This window comes from Apium graveolens, chromosome 2 (assembly GCF_009905375.1).
Source record: "Apium graveolens cultivar Ventura chromosome 2, ASM990537v1, whole genome shotgun sequence".
Taxonomy (NCBI): Eukaryota; Viridiplantae; Streptophyta; class Magnoliopsida; order Apiales; family Apiaceae; genus Apium; species Apium graveolens.
Window position 1 is genome coordinate 127,359,000 of NC_133648.1, and position 19,402 is coordinate 127,378,401.

The window sequence follows — 19,402 nt, forward strand, 5'->3', positions numbered from 1 at the left end:
CATCACATCCTGATCCAGCACTTGCATAGTAAGCTCACCCTTCTACACATCAATCAAGGTTCCGTTAGTAACCAATAATGGTCTTCCAAATATTATGGGAATCTTCTTATCCTCCTCGAAATTAAGAATTACGAAATCAGCTGGTAAGATGAGTTTATCCACCTTGACCAATACATCCTCCACAATGCCTCATGGATATGTAATAGAACGATCGACCAACTACAAGGTCATATAAGTAGGCTTTGGATCAGGTAAGTCCAACTTCTTGAAGATTGACAAGGGCATCATATTGATGCTAGCTCCCAAGTCACATAAGCATTTGTCAAATGACACTTTTCTAGTGGTATAAGGAATAGTGAAGCTTCCAGGATCTTTAAGCTTCAGAGGCAACTTCTATTGCAGCACAACACTGCATTCCTCCGTGAGAGCAACTGTCTTTAAGTCATCAAGCTTCACTTTTCGAGAAAGAATACCTTTCATAAACTTCGCATAACTAGGCATCTGTTCCAGAGCTTCAACGAAAGTACGTTGATATGAAGTTTCTTGAACACCTCCAGAAACTTCTCAAACTGCTTATCCAGTATTTTCTTCTGCAGCCGCTTAGGAAAAGGAGGCGGAGGATAGATCTGTTTCTCCCTTGTATTATCCTCAGGAGGAGTGTGTTCCACAGTAGTCTTCCTTGGTTCCACTTCTGCTTCCTTCTGCACTTCTTCCTCAACCACAACTTCATCTTTCAAAACTTGAGATTTTTCGGGATTTGCAACCTTCCCAGACCTCTATGTAATTTCCTTAACCTGCTCCTTAGCTTCCTTCTTGCCTGGAACTTCAATATCACTAGGGAGTGTACCAGGTTTTTGATTTAGCAAAGCATTGGCAATTTGCCCAATTTGATTCTCCAAGGTCTTGATAGACACCGTTTGGCTCTTGCACATGAGCCTTAACTCCTTCAATTCAAATTTTTCATTAGATTGTTGCTGCTGGAGTTGTTGTCTAGGTGCATATTGCGGTTGATGAAAACTAGGAGGGTTATATTGCTTTGCAGCATACTGCTAATAAGGCTATTGCACCGCATTCTGATTATTGCTCTAGCTGAAGTTAGGATGATTACGGTTGTTGGGATGATAGGTGGCTGGAGCTGGTTGCTGCGACCTCTGAAATTTGCTCACGAACTGAGCGGATTCACTAAAAATAACACACTACTCTGTCTCATGCACACCAGCACAAAGCTCACATACACTAGTGATTTGATTCACTCCATAATTCGCCAAAGAAACCACCTTCATCATCAAAGCCTTAAGCTGAGCAGCTATAGCAGTAGCTACATCCACTTCCAAAATTCTTGCTACCTTGCCCTGAGGTAGTCTCTGAGTTGGGTTCAGGTGTTCATTGGCAGCCATCAACTCAATCAATTCATAAGCTTTATCATAGCTTTTAGCCTATAAGGCTCCTCCTGATGCTGCATCAAGCATGAGTCTAGAAGTAGCATCCAATCCATTATAAAAGCAGTTAATGATCATCCAGTCAGACATCCCATGGTGAGGACACTTTCTAAGCTTCTCTTTGTAGCGATCCCAAGCCTCACATAAAGATTCTCCAAATTGGTGAGCAAATTGAGTAAGTGCGATTTTGATTGCAGCAGTCTTTGCCATAGGAAAGAATTTAGTTAGGAACTTTTGAGCAAGATCATCCCATTTGGTGAAGACCCTGGTGGTAGAGAATGTAACCAGTGTAATATCCCGTATTTTTATAATTATTATAATTATTATTTGAATATATATATGTGCTTTTATGATTTAGAAGAAATAAAATGGTGTATATTTTATTCCTGTTTGACGATTTGGTGTTATTAAATAGTTATGTGCTAATTGTTAAGTGTTATATCGATCCTTATTAATTTCTGAAAATATTTACTTAAATGTATTATTTTCAAAAGTTATTTGAAAGCCAATTTTATTGATATCGGTAAATTGAAATTGTTTTGTAATATTCAGGAAATATCGTGCAATTATTTTTATCAATAAAGAATTATTATGTGATTATTATAGGAATTTTGGTAAATTATCTGATGATTGATATTTATATTTGGGTGTTTATATGTGATAAAGTGTAAGTATTATAATTTTTATATGTCCAGAACAAAGTATAGACAATTATGGTATTTTTTGGTAATTTTTGGATTGTTATATGATTTTATAAGAATTTATAGATGTAATAATTATTTTTTGAATAATTATAAAACTATTTTGTAAAGCCGGAATCGTCCAACTTCAACTGTTATTGCGTTTTTACAACCCGAAACTCTGCGGGAAACTCTTTTCTAACCTAATCTGATAATTCCGGACATTTTCCGTGTTTTGACTTTTTCGATCCAGATTACGGTTTGACCCGTACGAGTCCCGGCGCAAAAATTTCGATACGATAATCATTTCGGTAAATCAATAAAACGCTTATTCTCGAGAGACAAGATATTTTTACAATATTTTCTCATAGGGTGTTTTATAAGAAGTTCGGTTTTGATAATAATCCAAATCTGGTATTAAATTGTATCATTTTTATAGTTACTTAGCGGCTAAATAATCTATTTTTAGATCTGATATATAAGTGTAAATTCAGTGTTAAATTCCAGAATGTTTCAAAAATCATGAAACTTATATTTTATTAGTATTTGAATATTTCGAGAATTTTAAAATTATTTCAGAAATTTTTCGGGTTATATTTACCCTTACGTTTGTTCGTTAAATCGTAAAATGCGGATATGACGCGCGATTTATAAATGTTTTAAAAATTATGAAAATTTTATTTTATTAGTTTTTAAATATTCCGAAAATTTTAGAAATATTTCGGTTTCATAAAAAATTATCGGACCGGGCCCCTATCGGGACGTCAAACCCCACAAAAATTGTATTTTCATTTTTATAAAATCGCGGTACTTTCAAATATTTTATATAATGCATTTTTGAAATATTCATAATTTAAGAAATTTTGGTATAAATTTTATATTTATCTGATTAAATATTATTCTCCGTTAATTATTAATTTTTGGCTAATTATTTAAATGTTATATTAATTTTAGTTTATATAAAAAAAATGTGAAAAAATTCTAACCTACCTACCCCAACCCCCCAAACCCGCGACCTACCCCCCTCCCCCTATCTTTTTTCCTTTCTTCCCCCAGAATACTCAACTCTCCCTTCTTTTCCCTTATGTCTCTCCCTGTTTATATTTTTAATTTTCAAAAATTCATATCTTACAAACCGTACATCCAAATTTCAATTGTTATATATATATAAACGATCAGCGCTTCGATACCTACGCATAGGTATATATATTGCAAGGTTTTGAGGAAAAAATTTGCGGAGCATATTTTCCGTTAGAATTTATTTTTGGGGCGTAGAAAAAGAGTTTGGAGGCGGTGATTGCTCCACATGGTATCTCAGCGTGTATATGTCTTTGGCTATTAATTTTGGATTTTTCTGGAGATATTTTCCGGACATCAAATAATCTCTTGGGTGATAAGAATTTATTTTGGGTAAGGATTTTGAGATTCCGCTTTTGTATTTGGATATATTATAGCATGTTAGTGTTAATATATTTATTGCGTAATTTTTATAAGTTGTTGGACAAGTCGCTTTTGGTCTGAGTTTTAGTTCAGATGGACGTGTTTTTCGTTTCTGGCGTGTTTATACGTCCAAATATAAATTATTGTCTGTTTTAAATTTATTAATTTTATTAGAGTACAGTTGGATTGTGTTGTTTGGGATTGATTTTGAAGGGTATGACCCTGGGAAAAGTCCGTTTTACAAAGACGTTATTTCAAAAGTTTTTCTAAAATATTTATTTCAATTTCAAATTATTATCTTTTATTATTTTCGAAAATCATAATTTGATTCAATTATTTATAATCTGTTTTGATTTATTCTTATTTTATTCGTAATAAATAGTTCATTTGTCCGTTTAATACGAAACGAACGCGTCTAGACTCAGAAAAATATTTCGCTTTCACTAAAAATACTTTCGAGACCCAAATACTTTTGTTTCGAAAGGTCGCTTGTTTTAAGAATCATTCTGAGTCGATTATTGATCGATAAATCATATTTTTGATCTGATTTCAGTTTTAAGCGTACCGAGTCGAACCTTTTGACGAACCAAGATATGTGTTATATGAATTATATGATATGTGAGTTATGTGATTACTTGTTATATGAATTACGTGTGTACGTGGGTCAAGATTCTTGTGTTGACTGTTGTAATTATGTGCGGGCTATCGTATGGGTAGACGATAGGATTTTGACGCGCAGTTCGTCGAGTAATTATCGTTTAGATGATTAAAGTATTATGTTTTAATTATAGATGCGGATCACTCGAGTTGATCAGGACAAGGCGTTGGATAAAGAGTGAAATGGAATGGTATTGGATATCTGGCTTCTAACAATCACAGGAGCAGCACATCAGTGAATTGTCGAAAGGAAAGACGGTGATGCCATGAGAGGTCAGAATGAGGGATTGTGTTATTGCGAGAGTGACTAACTACAAAAAAAACAAAGGCAAGTATCCCTATCATCATTTATCGTTCAAGTGATATTTATTTTAAATCTTCTTATGCAAGTATTGCTTTCCCTATTCTCAGTTCGGAATAGATAAATGTTTTACATATCGCTGAATTAAATGATTCTATTTATGCAAGTACTCTTCTGCTATTCTATGTTAAGAATAACTAAGTGATTTTACTTATCAAATTACTGGATTTATAAATATTTTAGATTTTGAGATAGATGATTTGGTTGCGAGTATTTCTACCCAAGTAAATCAGGGAATAAAATTATTTTGGGTGTCAATTATTATGACCCCTTTTCAATACAAGGTTTTAAGATTGGATCAATGCGTAAGTGACCGGGGCGGACGGTCCAGCGGAGGGCTATTTCTAAGTATCATATGAAATACTATGACACAATTTGCGCCACAGGCAGATATATTGCCTTTTTATTTGAGTACTCGTGTTTTGGGACATGTTTCTATGAATCATGACCTTGTGCTATCACACGGGCTGATCAGCATGTGATAGTACGTCCGTCGGTGAATGATTCCAATCTAAATTATCATATTGTTTTTGATAATTATAGAATAAATGATTTATCAACTGTTTCTGTTTTGAATTAATGGTGAAATGCAGTTTTGGTTCAGCATCTGATTTGTACTGATACTTACTTTGTTGTTAAATATCAAAGGTGGTATTAGTATAGATGATTGATATTGACTTCAATATGGGATGTTGTAGGCATCAAAGTTCATATTGATATCTAATTTTATATGACAACAAAATGAGTATTAATATCAAGAGTTCGGTTTTGAATAAAGTTTATGATTCACTCCATAATCATTGTTTCATGTTAGTGTTATTTTTGATATTTCCGTAAACACTATTTACGAGCTTTGTTCTTGTCAAGATTCAAAGTATTGTTGAAGCATTTCGCTCGAAAATATCAAAAAGAGTTTTGAGTATAGTGAGAAACAATTATCCGATCCTTTAATAAATTTTCCGTCTCAGCAATTATGATTTTAAAATGATCTGCGCAATTGCAGATGTCGGTTTTATATCAAAATGACCATATATATATATTAAAATGATCTTGCTGAGCTTTTCTTTCGCTCATACTTGCCTGTTTTCAAATTTAACCTCTAGTGAGGATTAGCTTGCACTGTTTAGCTGCGTAATTCGAGGAAGCAAAGAAGAAGCTTTTGGAAGGTGGTTGATCCAGGGTTTGCGGACTAGTGTAAGTTTTATTATGAAAAGTTGTTTATATAATATTATATTATAATTGTGTTATTTTATAGTTGGGCCTAGTATACTTCTTTTCGAAGTTATACTAGCGGGTTAGTATCGAATTGGAACTTGTTGAAAAGAATTTTAAAAGAAAGTGAAAAATTTATTTGTGGAATTTGGATATCTGGTTTCTAGAACTGTAAGCTTAAAAGATCTTGGAATTAGTTTTGGGTCATAGATGTTAAATATCTTCCACTGGCATTTTTTTTATTGATTAAACAAGTTAATTTGGATTGAGGTTTTATAGTGACGACCAAATCCTCTGACCCCGGATTTAGGGGCGTTACAACCAGCACTTAGCTTTATCCCGCCGAGAGAATGGGAAAAGCCTCAACTTAATAGCATCTTCAGAAACTCCATTGAACTTGAAAGTGTCGCAGATCTTGATGAAATCTATGATGTGCATGTTGGGCTCTTTTGTCGGAGAACCCCCAAACTGAACTGAGGTCTATATCATCTGAATCGTGCTCAACTTGATCTTAAAGGTGTTAGCCGCGATGGCTGGTCGGACAATGCTAGACTGAATATCATTAATCTTCGGCTGAGAGTAATCCATCAAAGCCTTCGTATTTACTTCTAGTTCTCCCATTGCAATAAGAGCTTCTTCTTCAACTTTCTCCTCGACAAGAACTTCTTCAAAAACTTCCTTAGCTACTACAACTTCTTCCTCAGCTTGATCCAGTGTTCTCTTACGAGACCGAGAATGCCACGCTCGCTAGAGTACCTGAAACACGACAAGGAAACAAGTAAGTAACAATGTCCGAGTCAATGAAATTTAACAACCACTGATGACAAACACATAAACTAAAAAATTTATACCGAGTCCCCGGCAAAGGCGCCAAAAACTTGTTAGGACGAAAACACGCACTAATATATACATAATTATACGCGATCACAAGTAATATAGAATCAATTCTAGTTCGCTCCCACAGAGACTGGTTTAGGTTAATTTCATTCAATGCACTTATGCAATAATGGTATGGTTATTATTCAATGCTAAGATGAATAATAAATTGAGATTGTTTATAACTAAGAGTATTAACTAACATGCAATTAACTACGAGAATTAAAAGGTTGATTTACTTATATAACACAAACATGGAATTCTAACTTCATTACTACTTCATTCAATAGCCTTTTTGTTCTCAACCTTAGCATGCAATGGTGATGATACTAATCAGATAACACAAAACTAGTAAACGCCAATTTTCGTTGTACGAATACCTTACTACCAGAAATCCACAAAAGAGATAAATTATGAATAGACACCAATTATATTGAGACCCTATATGTCTATAGAATTTGACAACAAAATGGTTTAATGCACAAGTTATCTATCATGATTATATAGGGCAAGTAAGATGGATAAAATTACCTACGAATCATGCATATCAACTACATGAACCTATGCTAGCATGGCAAGTTCTAAACCCCTATATTCACTTTCGCTTCATTAGAGATTAACACGCTATCTTATAAGTTCATGACGTTCATAAGACGAATAAGCACAACCAATACTAGGTTATCATACAATCACCACACACTAAGGTATCGAAATAAATTAACTAAAGAAATCCATAAGTAAATCCACTAGAACCCCACGATAACGATTAGCCCATAACCGAACTCATCATCACCGTGGGTTCCGATGAAAGCATGGTATAATAAACTAAGTCTTTATAAATACTAATAATAAAACCAAGTACGTTAAACAAGAGTATAGGTTCAACAAATAAGAAAACTAGCATACAAGATTACAACTTAAAATAAAGAATCACAAGAATAAACTAGATCCTCTTCGCCTTGGTTGAATTGTGCTATACGGTCTTCTTACGTCTTCTCCTTAAGCTTTGGTACGTCTTGTTATGAAAAATGATTTTAAGTTATCATTATATTGCAGCCCTGATCAACAGAGAAGTCCATAAATCAATCTTTTATTCAAAACAAGATTCTTGAAACCCGACCTGGCACGGCCGCACGCTTCACCAGCACGGGCGCACTGACATTCTGTTCATCCGGCGCGGACGCGAGCTACTACAGCGCGGGCGCGCTGACCTTCTGGAAAAAGTTCTCTATTTTTATTGCTGGTTTGAGATGGCGATCCACGAGCTTACTTCCTGGATACATTCCTAGCACCAATTTAGCACCAAAACAATGTTAAATCACCTTGATCCCTGTTATATGCCTGAAATGCAACAACACTACAAAACACATCAAATACACAAATAACTCAAGTACAAAACATCAATTCAAGCCTTTATAGAGCAGTCTAAGTGGACATAAATGCCACTTAACAATTGTCATGAAATCCACCAAAACTGCCAAAGCACAAAAAAACAACAGAAGATGGAGGTTGACAATCCAGCTAGACAAGGATCTCCTTTACCTCATTGGCATCATGTCCTTGGCCGACAACATTTAATATGGGTCCCACAGAGTGTACTTCTGGAACCTTAGGATCAACTACAAGAGAATGAAGTGTCAAAGATTCCAGTTCAACAAATAAATTGAAAATAATGCCCTTCGCATCTCTGAACAAACCAGGAAACAAACAAATCAGAAATTTCTCTAAAGTATGCATGCAAGCTAGCATCAAGAATGTGCAAAAGGCCTGAAGCAATAGAACCATATATAATTTTAGTGAAATAAATACATCACCACATATCTGGTCAAAAGGAAATATATAAGAAAGGTAACATACCTTAAAAAGTTTCAGAGGATGCTCACCCTTAACAGTACTGAATTCAGACAAATGACTGAAAAAAAGAAATAGACATTTATTAGCAAAATATGGGTTTAATACCTTTGCAGAGTACATTGCACCAGATGCAAGGCTTACACGACCAGATACCAAAGGAGCCATAAATGCAGCAAACCTCTGATAGAAATTTATACATCAAAATCAGTTTGTCAACTTTGAAAGTAGCTACTATTGGCCAATTCGAATATTCGATACATGATTTGAATCTCCTTCATGATGTCCTCAATCTTTTACGATACAAGGAGACTTTCCCAGATTTAAATTACTTCAAGTCGGGGTTTAGTTATCACAACTACTCTTCAATAAAGACACACGTGGATGAGAGAGAAAGCTTGTACAAACTAGAGAATGTTAAAATCATGGAATCTTTAAAAGTGACTGAGAATACAAGTAGAAAAGAAAGAGAAGAAAATCACAAATTAAGGGATGTCCTGAAACATGCCCTTAATGAAGCTAATGTAGCTAAGGAAGCTGCTAGTATTGCTCAACAAGAAAATTCTGAGCTTAAGGATTCTCTTGCAGAAAAGGAGGAAACACTTGACTCTCTTATCCGAGAGAATGACAAATTGAGAATCAGTGAAGCTGCAGCCAATGAAAAGATGAAAAAGTTAAATAGACTGCTCTCTCAAGCTCATTCAGAAAAGAAGACTGATACTAAGGACCCTGGCATAACTTTCCTGTCACCGTAGTCTGTCTTAACAGATCACGAGGAAGATTCCATTAAACATCATATGGAAGACTATAATAAACAACATAAGGAAGATAATAGTAAACAACATACAGATGATGAAGCGATCAAGAAGGGTTTTAGTTTTGATCACCAGATAAAGTTGGATGATAAATTTGAAGATGAGGATGAAAATGACACGTAAGTAGATGAGGACTCTGTAAAAGATGAGGCACTCAAGGGATCAATATTTGACCCTTCCACCGAAACACCAAAGTCGGAAGCTCGTAAAACAAAACTACTAGCGCCAAAACTTTATCTTCCTTATTATCATCACCTGCCAAAGATATTTTCATCAAAACTACTCTTCAATAAACACACACGGGATGAGAGAGAAAGAATGCATTGCTTGACTAATTTTATGAACAAACTATAGCACAATAACAGAAAGAATGTATTGCTTGACTAATTTTACAATAATAAAGTGATAAACATTCTGGTAGATGGAAGGTAGTTAAGAACATTCTTACCTATTGCACTTCATTTCTTGTGATTCTTCCATCTTCGTAGCTATCCGCCCTCAGAAAGTAAACAAATAAATAGAGATTAAATCTCTAATGGCGACGTCGTCTTTCCAGTACATCAAACACCCCCAATGCAAACTCCTCGGAGTCGGCCATCCCTGTCATATAATCAAACACCATATAATCAACTAGGTACTTACCCACAGAAGCATAAACCGAGACCTCTCCTTGCATAGTGTCATTCAATACTTTTTAAGTAACTGGAATCACAAAGAAGAAATGCTTAAGTAAATGTAAGAATCTGCGTATAACTATAACAGACAAAATCAAAGGCACGGGTAGAGCATTACACGTGGATGAGAGAGAGAATAGGAGAGATTTCATACCTCTATTCTGCAAGGGTTGCTCCTACAATTAGAGCTCAAAACCATGATTCATAGACTTTCTTCCTCATACCCGCCGCTTCTCGAATTCAGGGGTAAGAGAATGATAGCTGCAATTGAAAGAGGGATGAACAATCCCTAATTCATTTCCCCCCTTTAATTTGCCTAAAAATGTTAAGTCCCGCTCTGTTCAAATTTTAGCGGCCTGACCCAGAAACTTAGAGGCCCATATCCAAAATAAATATTAGCTTCCATCCTATTTCTTTTCATCATTTAACTTTTTCTTTTTTAAATTTTATAAATATTCTTATACTTTTATAGGATTATATTCATTACTATTATTATTAATTTAATAAATTTTTAAATACTCAAAGCAGTTACGAACTTTAATTTTTATAAAAAATGGTTTTGTGATTTTAAAAAAACTAATAATTTTATATAATTAATAATTAAAATCTATTCATTTATTATAAATTTTAAGAAAATATTTCAAAAATCATAAAATATGAATGTTTTATTTATTTGGCAGAGTTCTACTTTCCAGCAATCTCCATAAATTAATTTATTCATATCCGTTATTTTTAAAGGCAAATTTAATTTTGAGTTAAAATTAAAATATTCATTATTGAACTGTCTATACCAACACCACCTCATTGGTTGCAATAGAGAAGAGGTGTATGTGAACACCAGAGGTTTACTCGGCTATAACAACATGTATATATGCCTACGGTAACACCAAAATCAGGGTGTTGTGATAGGGTCGTAATTTCATACCCACTGCAACGTTTTCTAAGGAAATACCATGCAAAAACGTGCAATTAGGCTATCTATGGCGTAATGTGAGATAATGGGTTAATCAATTTTTGTTTCAAAATCAATTTTGTAGCACACCATGACTGTATTGTGCAGATGAAACTGACCTTTTCATCATAAAGATTCATGATGGTGGTTCGTTTAGTCCAATATTTGGAAGCTATGATGGTGGCACGTATAGGTATGTTGACAATTGTGATGTAGTTGAAATATCTGTGTTAGAGCTTGGGACTATGTTGGAAGAGGCTTTTGACCATCTTGGTTATTGTGAATTTTTATATAAAATCCCTAATGATAATGATTTAAGGTTTGCAAATAGGGATGTAAAAGTACTTAAAATGTGTAACAAACTTGATAATTCAAAGATTGTATATGTGTGTACTGCTACTGTGAATCTTGAAGTAACACAAGTAAGCCAAGACTCTTGTCCCTCTCAATTTGAAAATTTGGAATTTGTAAATATTCCTGTTAATTTATATGGGTATGATGATGATGAGATAAATAAAATTTTACTTGAGGACCTAATAAGAAAATATGATAGGGATGCAGAAGTGGAGAATGTTGAAATGGACAATGAGGTTGTCCTAATTAATGAAGCAGGGGTATTTAGTGATGGTGGAGGAGGAAGTTTTCATGATGATTCTAGTAACATTGATAGTACAGATAATAAGGTTTGTGCTGTGAAGGAAAAAAGAGAGAAATTTAGAGAACATAAGGCAAGTGGTGTAGACATTGTAGATGATTTTATTGAAGGGTGTCATTCAGAAATTAGTGACAATGACTATAACAGTGAGGAGGAAATGATGGCTGCCAATAGTACTGATGAAGAGACTACTACCTTTCCTGTGTTTGATGAGAAGATATATATGAATGACCCTAAGTTTTGCATATGATTGCGGTTTAATAGTGGTAATTCTCTTAGAACAACAGTAAAAAACATGCCATTGTACATAGAAAAATAGTTGCTTTTCACTGTCCAGGATGCTTTTCAATGTCAGGATCTTACTGATCCCTGTCAGGATCTGACTGATCCCTGTCAGGATCTGAGATGCTTTTTATTTATCATGTTTACTTATCTATTATTTTTGTAGAAAAGTGATCAAGGCAGTAACTGTTGTGCAAGACATGCCTATACAATAACAAGACTAAGTCACATTGACAACCCTAAGATTTAGTTGCTTGATAATTAATTTTGTATTTTGTATTGTATTACTTGAGTCTGTAAAAAGGTTAGAAGATTAGACTGGAGTATTTTTTCTATAAACAGATTCAAGCTAATAAATAAACTTTAGAAAAAGATCAAGCCATGATCATGCCTCAGAGAAAAGTGAAGAAGCTTGGAGTTAAATAAAACTATTTTATAAAACTTGTTCTAAGTCAAGATATCGACAAGTCACAGATCAAGCAATATCGAGAAGTCATTTGAGAAGTCCAGAATGACTTATCGAGAAGTTCAAAATAGCTTATAGAGAAGTCTTAGAGATATCGACAAGTCAAATGAAGATGTGGAGATTGGAGATATCGACAAGTCAATTTCGTATCCAGAGATCTCAGAGATATCAACAAGTCAAAATGTATATAGAGATCTCAGAGATACAGACAAGTCAATCCTACATGTAGAGATCTCAGACATATCGACAAGTCATTCCACATGCAAAGATCAAGAGACCTCGACAAGTCAAATATAACTAGAGAGAACTCAGAGATCTCGATAAGTCATTATACTTATCGAGATGTCATTTCTCTATAGAGCAAACTGGAGATCTTGATATGCCTCTCAAATACAGAATGCAAACAAATTCAAGATTCAAGATTATCAGTCAATAAATGATCTATTAACTAGATTGAAAAGTCTATAAAGTAGCTGGACAGAATACAAGATCAAGGGCCAAGATTAACTAGACAAATGGATGGTCACAGACCTGCAAGATTTAAAGATTTGCTAAGCTAGAATTGGAAATAGAAAAAGATAGTTTTAGAAAAGAGTTTAGTACATTTTAGTGCAAGTCTTGTAAACCCGTGCTGCTGGTGTATAAAGCATGCACTGGTCCTTAGTTTAGTGGGAACAAAACAAATTCATATTTTTTTGTATTCTCTCAAGGAAGAAGATGAGTTCTTATATTTTTAAGAACACATAATTTATAGCAAGACAAACTTAATTAATACAAATTATTATTTCTACTGAACACAATATCTCTACAAATTATAAACTGCTTTGTTCACCTAATATCCAAACAATTAAAAAGGCTAAAAATAAAAAACACATTCACCCCCCTATGTGTTGTACTTAATATATCTAACAGTAACAAAAAACCCAAAGTTGTGCAAACAGAGATGAAGAAGGCCAAAAAATATAATACTCCTACATCAACTAGTCCTCCTGCACCAAATACTACTCATGTTACAGATCATGATACAATACCCCTCGCCAATCAACTCCTCAACATGTCCAAGGTTATAATCAAGAAGGAATTTTTACATCTTACACTCAACCTACAAGGATAGATAACACTGTTTTAGGTATACAACCAGAGAGAGGCATAGTTAGGGGGAAATATGTGATAACACTGAAGCAAATTGAAGCAGAGGCTAATGCAAGAAAAGCACAGCTGAGGACTAGACCTCCATGGAGTTTGTGATTTGTCAGCTTCAGCAATGCAATTATACAGTATAAATTGGGATATTTTTGGTATAACTAGTGCAATGGCCATAATTAATTTTGGTGTACCTATGTTAATGGCCTGTATTTTGTTGCTACAAATTAATGTGCACAACTTTATTTTTGGTACAAAACTTTGTTGTACAAAACTCTATCAATGTAATAGTTTCTACTGTATTATTAAATATATTATGGATTTAATCCACCAGTTTTAATGAAGGTGTAAAGTTATTGGCCATTACTTGTGAGTTGAAACTGTCTTGGTATTGACATGTTTGAATGCCTTGAAAAACATTACCCTGACTGGTCTGACTATTGCATGTTGAGGGATTATCTCATGAATTTATGGCCAATTCACTATTTAAACACACACACACACTTTACAGTTAGTAACTCACATAGCAATACAATTACTTATATATCTCTCTCAAATTAGTTTGCATAGAATCATGGCTGGTTGGAGCAAACCCTCCTCTTCAAATATTTTCAAAGTGAACTGTAAGAGTGTGTTTGATAGGGCCAATAGGTAGGCTGTTGTTGCTTTTATAATGAGAAATATCAGGGGTAATTGGGTTAAGGGAAATGCTGGTATGATTGGGCTGATGTTGCCATTGGATGCTGAGCTATGGTCCATTTTCTATGGATTGAAAATGGCTTGGGAGAAGGGAAATGTAAGGTCTTATTTCAAGGAATCAGATTGTGAGGAGGCTTTAAAATAGGTGACTGAGGATGACCCTGAGTTTTGGTTGGATGATTTGGTGGTCGATCAACAATCTGATGAATGAGAACTGGGATTCTTATGTTGTGCATGTGGCCAGCTCTACTAATGAAGCAGCCACTGTATTTGCTTGGTCTCAGATTGGTAGAGATGGTGGTTTCAATGAGTTTGATGAAGCCCCTGGTTATCTCTGTCCCATCCTTGCTGCAGATCTAATGTAAACACTCTAGTGCAACTAGAGTTTTCAATTAATCTATTTATGTTTGCTTTGTTTCTTTTTTTTTTGATAAAATGTGGCTTGTTCTTATGTTACTATGACATTCAAACACACAAAATTCAAACACCATGAGAGAACTAAAAAATGATTTTATTACATTCACAAACACAATTACATAACATCTTCACTTCCATAATTTCCAAAACAAACAACAACAAGAACAATTACAACAAACAAATTAAAATACAACCATGGACTGATCCTAGTCTTGCTTATGCTAATTTTCCTTTCTTTGTCTTACAACATCATTAATTTTTCGAGTTCATCTTAATTCCTCCGTACTCTTTTAAGTAAACCAAGTATGACAGTACAACCATGCTCACAAACTGGCAGATCAATCCAACAAAAATAGTTACAACCCCTTCTTCCATTTAGGCAGCTAACAAACCTCCGACCTGCATTATTCTCCATCCAAGCCGCACGTTCCACAACCAACATAAGACATATACACCACTCCCCCATCAATTACAACCCAAATTACCCAATTTCAGTTTTAGGGTTTCAATTTTGGGGATAACCCATTTCTAACCCGATGAAAAGTGCCTGCTTCATTTATATTTAGAAAAATGATAACAATATATCCATTGCACCGACTGAATTGACTAAAATACCCTTACGCCGTCAAGTGATATTAACGGAAGTACTCACTCTGTAATTTTTTTCAAACTTCAATTTGCTAGTTACACTACGCCATAAGTAGGCTATTGTAATGCCTAAATGGTGTTATAATAGGCCCAAAAAGCGTTACATTAGTTCTATTGTAACACCAAGGGGTGTTACGTATACGAGCATTACAATAGACACCATAATGTAACACTTCACTGATCTATTGTAACAGAGAAGAAAAATTTACAATAGGCAACTACTGTAACACTAAAAGACCCAAATATAACACAAAATGAGTGATACATTAGGTTCAATCAAGAATTCAAAAGTGGGCCCCACTAGTAGGTCCCATTTTTTGTGGGGCCCACATTGCCTATTTTAACAATCAGTTCTATCAATTATAACACCAGTTTGTTATAATTAAGCAATATTAGTATATATTATGTAACATTGTATATAAACATACATTACACTAGAATTGGCAAATGAAATGGTTAATTATAAAATATTTATATTACATGCTCTTGTTAAACAACAATCCTAGTAGCAATATAATATCAAAGTAATAATACATAATAGTCTCATCTCTAAGCCATACTAGTACATGATAATCTCATCTCCAAACCATATTACTAGTGTTAATGATAACCGAGCAGAGCTGTCATCTCTTAATTCTTTCCCTGGAAATGTATGGATGTCCTGCATATCGTCAAATAGAAATATTTATTAACAATATCCCAATAAAAATATATTACATTGTATATCTACAACATGCCAACATCAATAGATTTTTTTTAAAAAGCTTGATCTTTGCACAATCTAGTGAGTCAACAATCATGCTTTTCTCTCACTACCTCACTTTCAGAAGCCTACAAAATCCTACTTGCTCGACTACCCTGAGCATCCAGAAAATATGAAAATAGCTAAATAAACTTCACTGATTAATATGGGTGCAATAAATATTTACATTTAACATCCTCAAGCAGCATAAATTTTAAATAATATAAGAACCATGTTTTCTAAAATGTCGTCCACGCTATAGATGAATTGATGTCACTTACCGGAAGGTATCTTGCTTCTTTTATTATCACAGCAAACGAACTACAAAGGCAAACAACTCGCTGTTAAAAAGAAGAAGAAGAAATGGTTCCAACAGAGCATAGAAAATGTAATTACACTACTTAGATAGAATATAAACTATTATTTTTCAAAAATTAAGTGATTTGTGATCTTCAAACACTTAAAATTTAGTACTAGCTAGCTAGTGACCTTGATCTGTTAATCTCCTAACAAGCCAACCAACAAAAAGCTTTTAAGTCGTAGAAGACACCAAATTAATTAGTAAATTTAGCTTGTGACTCATTCGGCCGATCTCATTCAGTATTTTGCTGTATAAAATTTAATTTCCTCAAAGCAAGGTTATTTTCAAGTAAATATAGTACATGTACCTGAAGAGATGTACTCTGATCAAGCACCTCGTCTTGACTCCTTTTCCGATCCCTTGAGAAATCCAAGTAATTTATATGGTTATCACTAAAACTAAAAGACCAAGGATGATCATGTTCTTTGTGGTTCATACTTCATTGTATCTTGAGTACTGTACAATTGCTGTTGTTGTTGATAGATACTTTCTTCCTTCATCCCTGGCTCTACATGATGATCAATATTAAAAGAAACGTTGTTACTATAATGACAACTATACGAGGTTATTTAAGAATCATTACTGCTCTTCTGATCCATCTGCTTCCTTTTGAAATCAGGATTACTATCATTGCTAGAATTATTGAACCTTTCTTCTTGATCAGTTTCCAGTCTTCCCCTAGTAAAAAAAACATAAATAGAATTAAATTTATTTTTTAGTTAAATTAAATTAATCAGTAAATCGCACTCTTTTTTTAGTGTAAAATTATTGAATTTTGGTTACCAATGTGGAGTGATTTTTCTGGTTATTATATTTGTAAAAGAAATCGATCGATTGAGTATAACATGGAAAAACCAGTAGTTACAACATTTTATAAGTAATGTTATAAGAACAGATCAACATTGAGATTTACATAGTTAACAACTGATGAATGAAAATTAAATTTTACAGGAGAAATGATTCACATAGATAGTATTTATAACTACACATAGACATAAATTTTCAGGAAAAAAAATCTGCACAGAGAGAGAGGGGGTACACAAGTAGTTGGGTCCATGGTACTGGATAAACATGGTTACGAGAAGGATCGTCAGCTGTTGAAGAAGATCCATTCAAGCTCCACCAGTTAGGGTTTTCTGCCATCATCTCTATATTTCTTTCTCACACCCACACTGATCGATTATCTTTTACTACAAAAGCAAAAAGTATAATTTATAGTGGCCTATAACAACAAGTTGCCACTGAAATGATTCAGACATCCTATATAATAAAGTCCTTGTGATAATTATAAACCGAACACATTCCTTAAGTAAATTGTCAGAAAAACTATGATTACGACTACTTAAGATTAAGATATCAAATTTTCCGAAAACTGCATGAAAAAGGTAGTATGGAACCTCAAGGTAATTTTGTAAGCAACTGTAATCTATGCATAAGATCAGAGAATGATCAGCTCACAAGTAAAAAGTATATGTTCCTTGTCTTCACCTTCTTCACTGGTTATGATATATGTGTAGATGAAAAACTGTTTCAGAATCCATAAAGGGTAAAGAAAAGATTGTGTTAGCAAGTGATATTTGATTTAGTACTACGATTAAACTACATTCAATAATATAAATGAAGTAGAATGTCGGTATAAGGTAGAGGTGTCCAGAAACTTATTGACCATACCATGAACTATAACTTCTTGCCAAGTATCATCCATGCTCTGCACTTATATGAAAAATGTGACCATAAGGATCTCTGTTGTCCTTGGAAACCCCAAACCTCCATCCCACCTGAAGAAATTTATAAAGTATAAAATGTATTCAATTGTAATTCTAGATTATAGTTGAACAAAATCACATACTTAATTGGCCACAATTCCAGTGATAGTGAATTCTCAAAAGGAACTTTCTGAAACACACACACACAAAAATCAAAATATTCTCTATCTTTCCCCAAAAGTCATCAAATTTCTTCAAGTACAATTTCAGAATACACACAAACATAAAATCTAGATACACTTTCATTCTCCACAATTAACACATTTTTATAAGCTCAACAAATCTCACTCCCTCTCTCATAAAACATATATACATTCAATCCAATTAACAATTGGTTCAAACATTTATGAGTGCTGAATTAACATCGAAATCATCATTTTTGTAGCTGCGAGTCGAATAAGTGCTGCAAAAATATAGAATAGCAAGGAGAAGACAATATATGTGAAATTTAAGCACATAAAATAAATATTAGAGTTTATTGAAGTAAATAACCTCGAGTTAGGGTTTTCGAAGGATCGCGGCTGAGATACAGGGGCGTTGGCGGTTGAGATGAAGACGACATCGTCAAACTCGCAAGGGGCAGGGAGTGTGTGTAATTTGGAGAGAGAGAGATATGGAGAGAGAGAGAGAGAGAGAGAGGAAAGCTGATAGAGGGGGCTGAGAGTGAGGGGGATGAGAGTGAGGGTTTGAAGGAGAAGGTTGAGATTGTAAGAGATTTGTCGAAGTTTGTGTTTTCAATTGGGGAAAAAATATCGCCTATTTATTTCACTTGGTAAAATCGTGCAAATTTTTTATTTTAATTTTAGTTTTTAATTATTTAATTGTTATTGATTAAATAGGAAAATAAAAAAAGTCTTTGAATTTATGTATAAGAAATTCTAGATTTAAATCATATTATATGCTACATTGATCATTCACTAGTAAATCATAATATAATTTAATACTAATTTATGATTATATTTATATTTTAATATTTTTAAAAATTTAAAAAGTATCTAATGTAACACCAGTTGTTGGTGTTACATGTTGTGCAACACCGGAAATTCTCCGCAACACTAGCTTTATAGCTATTGTAACACTACAAGAGAGGTGTTACAATAGGCCAAAAATCTCTTAGCTAATGTAACGCTGCTTGTAACACTTGCATTACAGTAGCTCACTTATAACGTAGTGTTATTAAACTCCAAATACCCAAAATGTATATATCGCAAACTTTGGGTACATAATATGCAATTTACTCTTTTTCTTTTTACAATAGCATCAAAG

At 33.9% G+C, this 19,402-nt stretch overlaps 1 long non-coding RNA gene and 1 other non-coding gene across 6 annotated transcripts; one reads left to right on the forward strand and one right to left on the reverse strand.

The window, feature by feature from the left end:
* Positions 1-1,527: 1,527 nt before the first annotated feature.
* Positions 1,528-1,634, forward strand: LOC141709348 (small nucleolar RNA R71). Its single transcript, XR_012569930.1, has one exon. It is a non-coding gene; the product is annotated as a small nucleolar RNA R71 (small nucleolar RNA).
* A 14,074-nt stretch (positions 1,635-15,708) lies between these two features.
* Positions 15,709-18,859, reverse strand: LOC141706074 (uncharacterized). Of its 5 annotated transcripts, none has more exons than XR_012568615.1 (7): positions 18,629-18,859; positions 18,042-18,148; positions 17,859-17,895; positions 17,410-17,560; positions 16,678-17,048; positions 16,291-16,330; positions 15,709-15,928 (listed from the first exon to the last, which is right to left on the reverse strand). It is a non-coding gene; the product is annotated as an uncharacterized LOC141706074 (long non-coding RNA). The 5 variants fall into 5 exon arrangements; XR_012568614.1 differs by having other exon boundaries at positions 17,829-17,895; XR_012568612.1 differs by having other exon boundaries at positions 17,768-17,895.
* Positions 18,860-19,402: the final 543 nt, after the last annotated feature.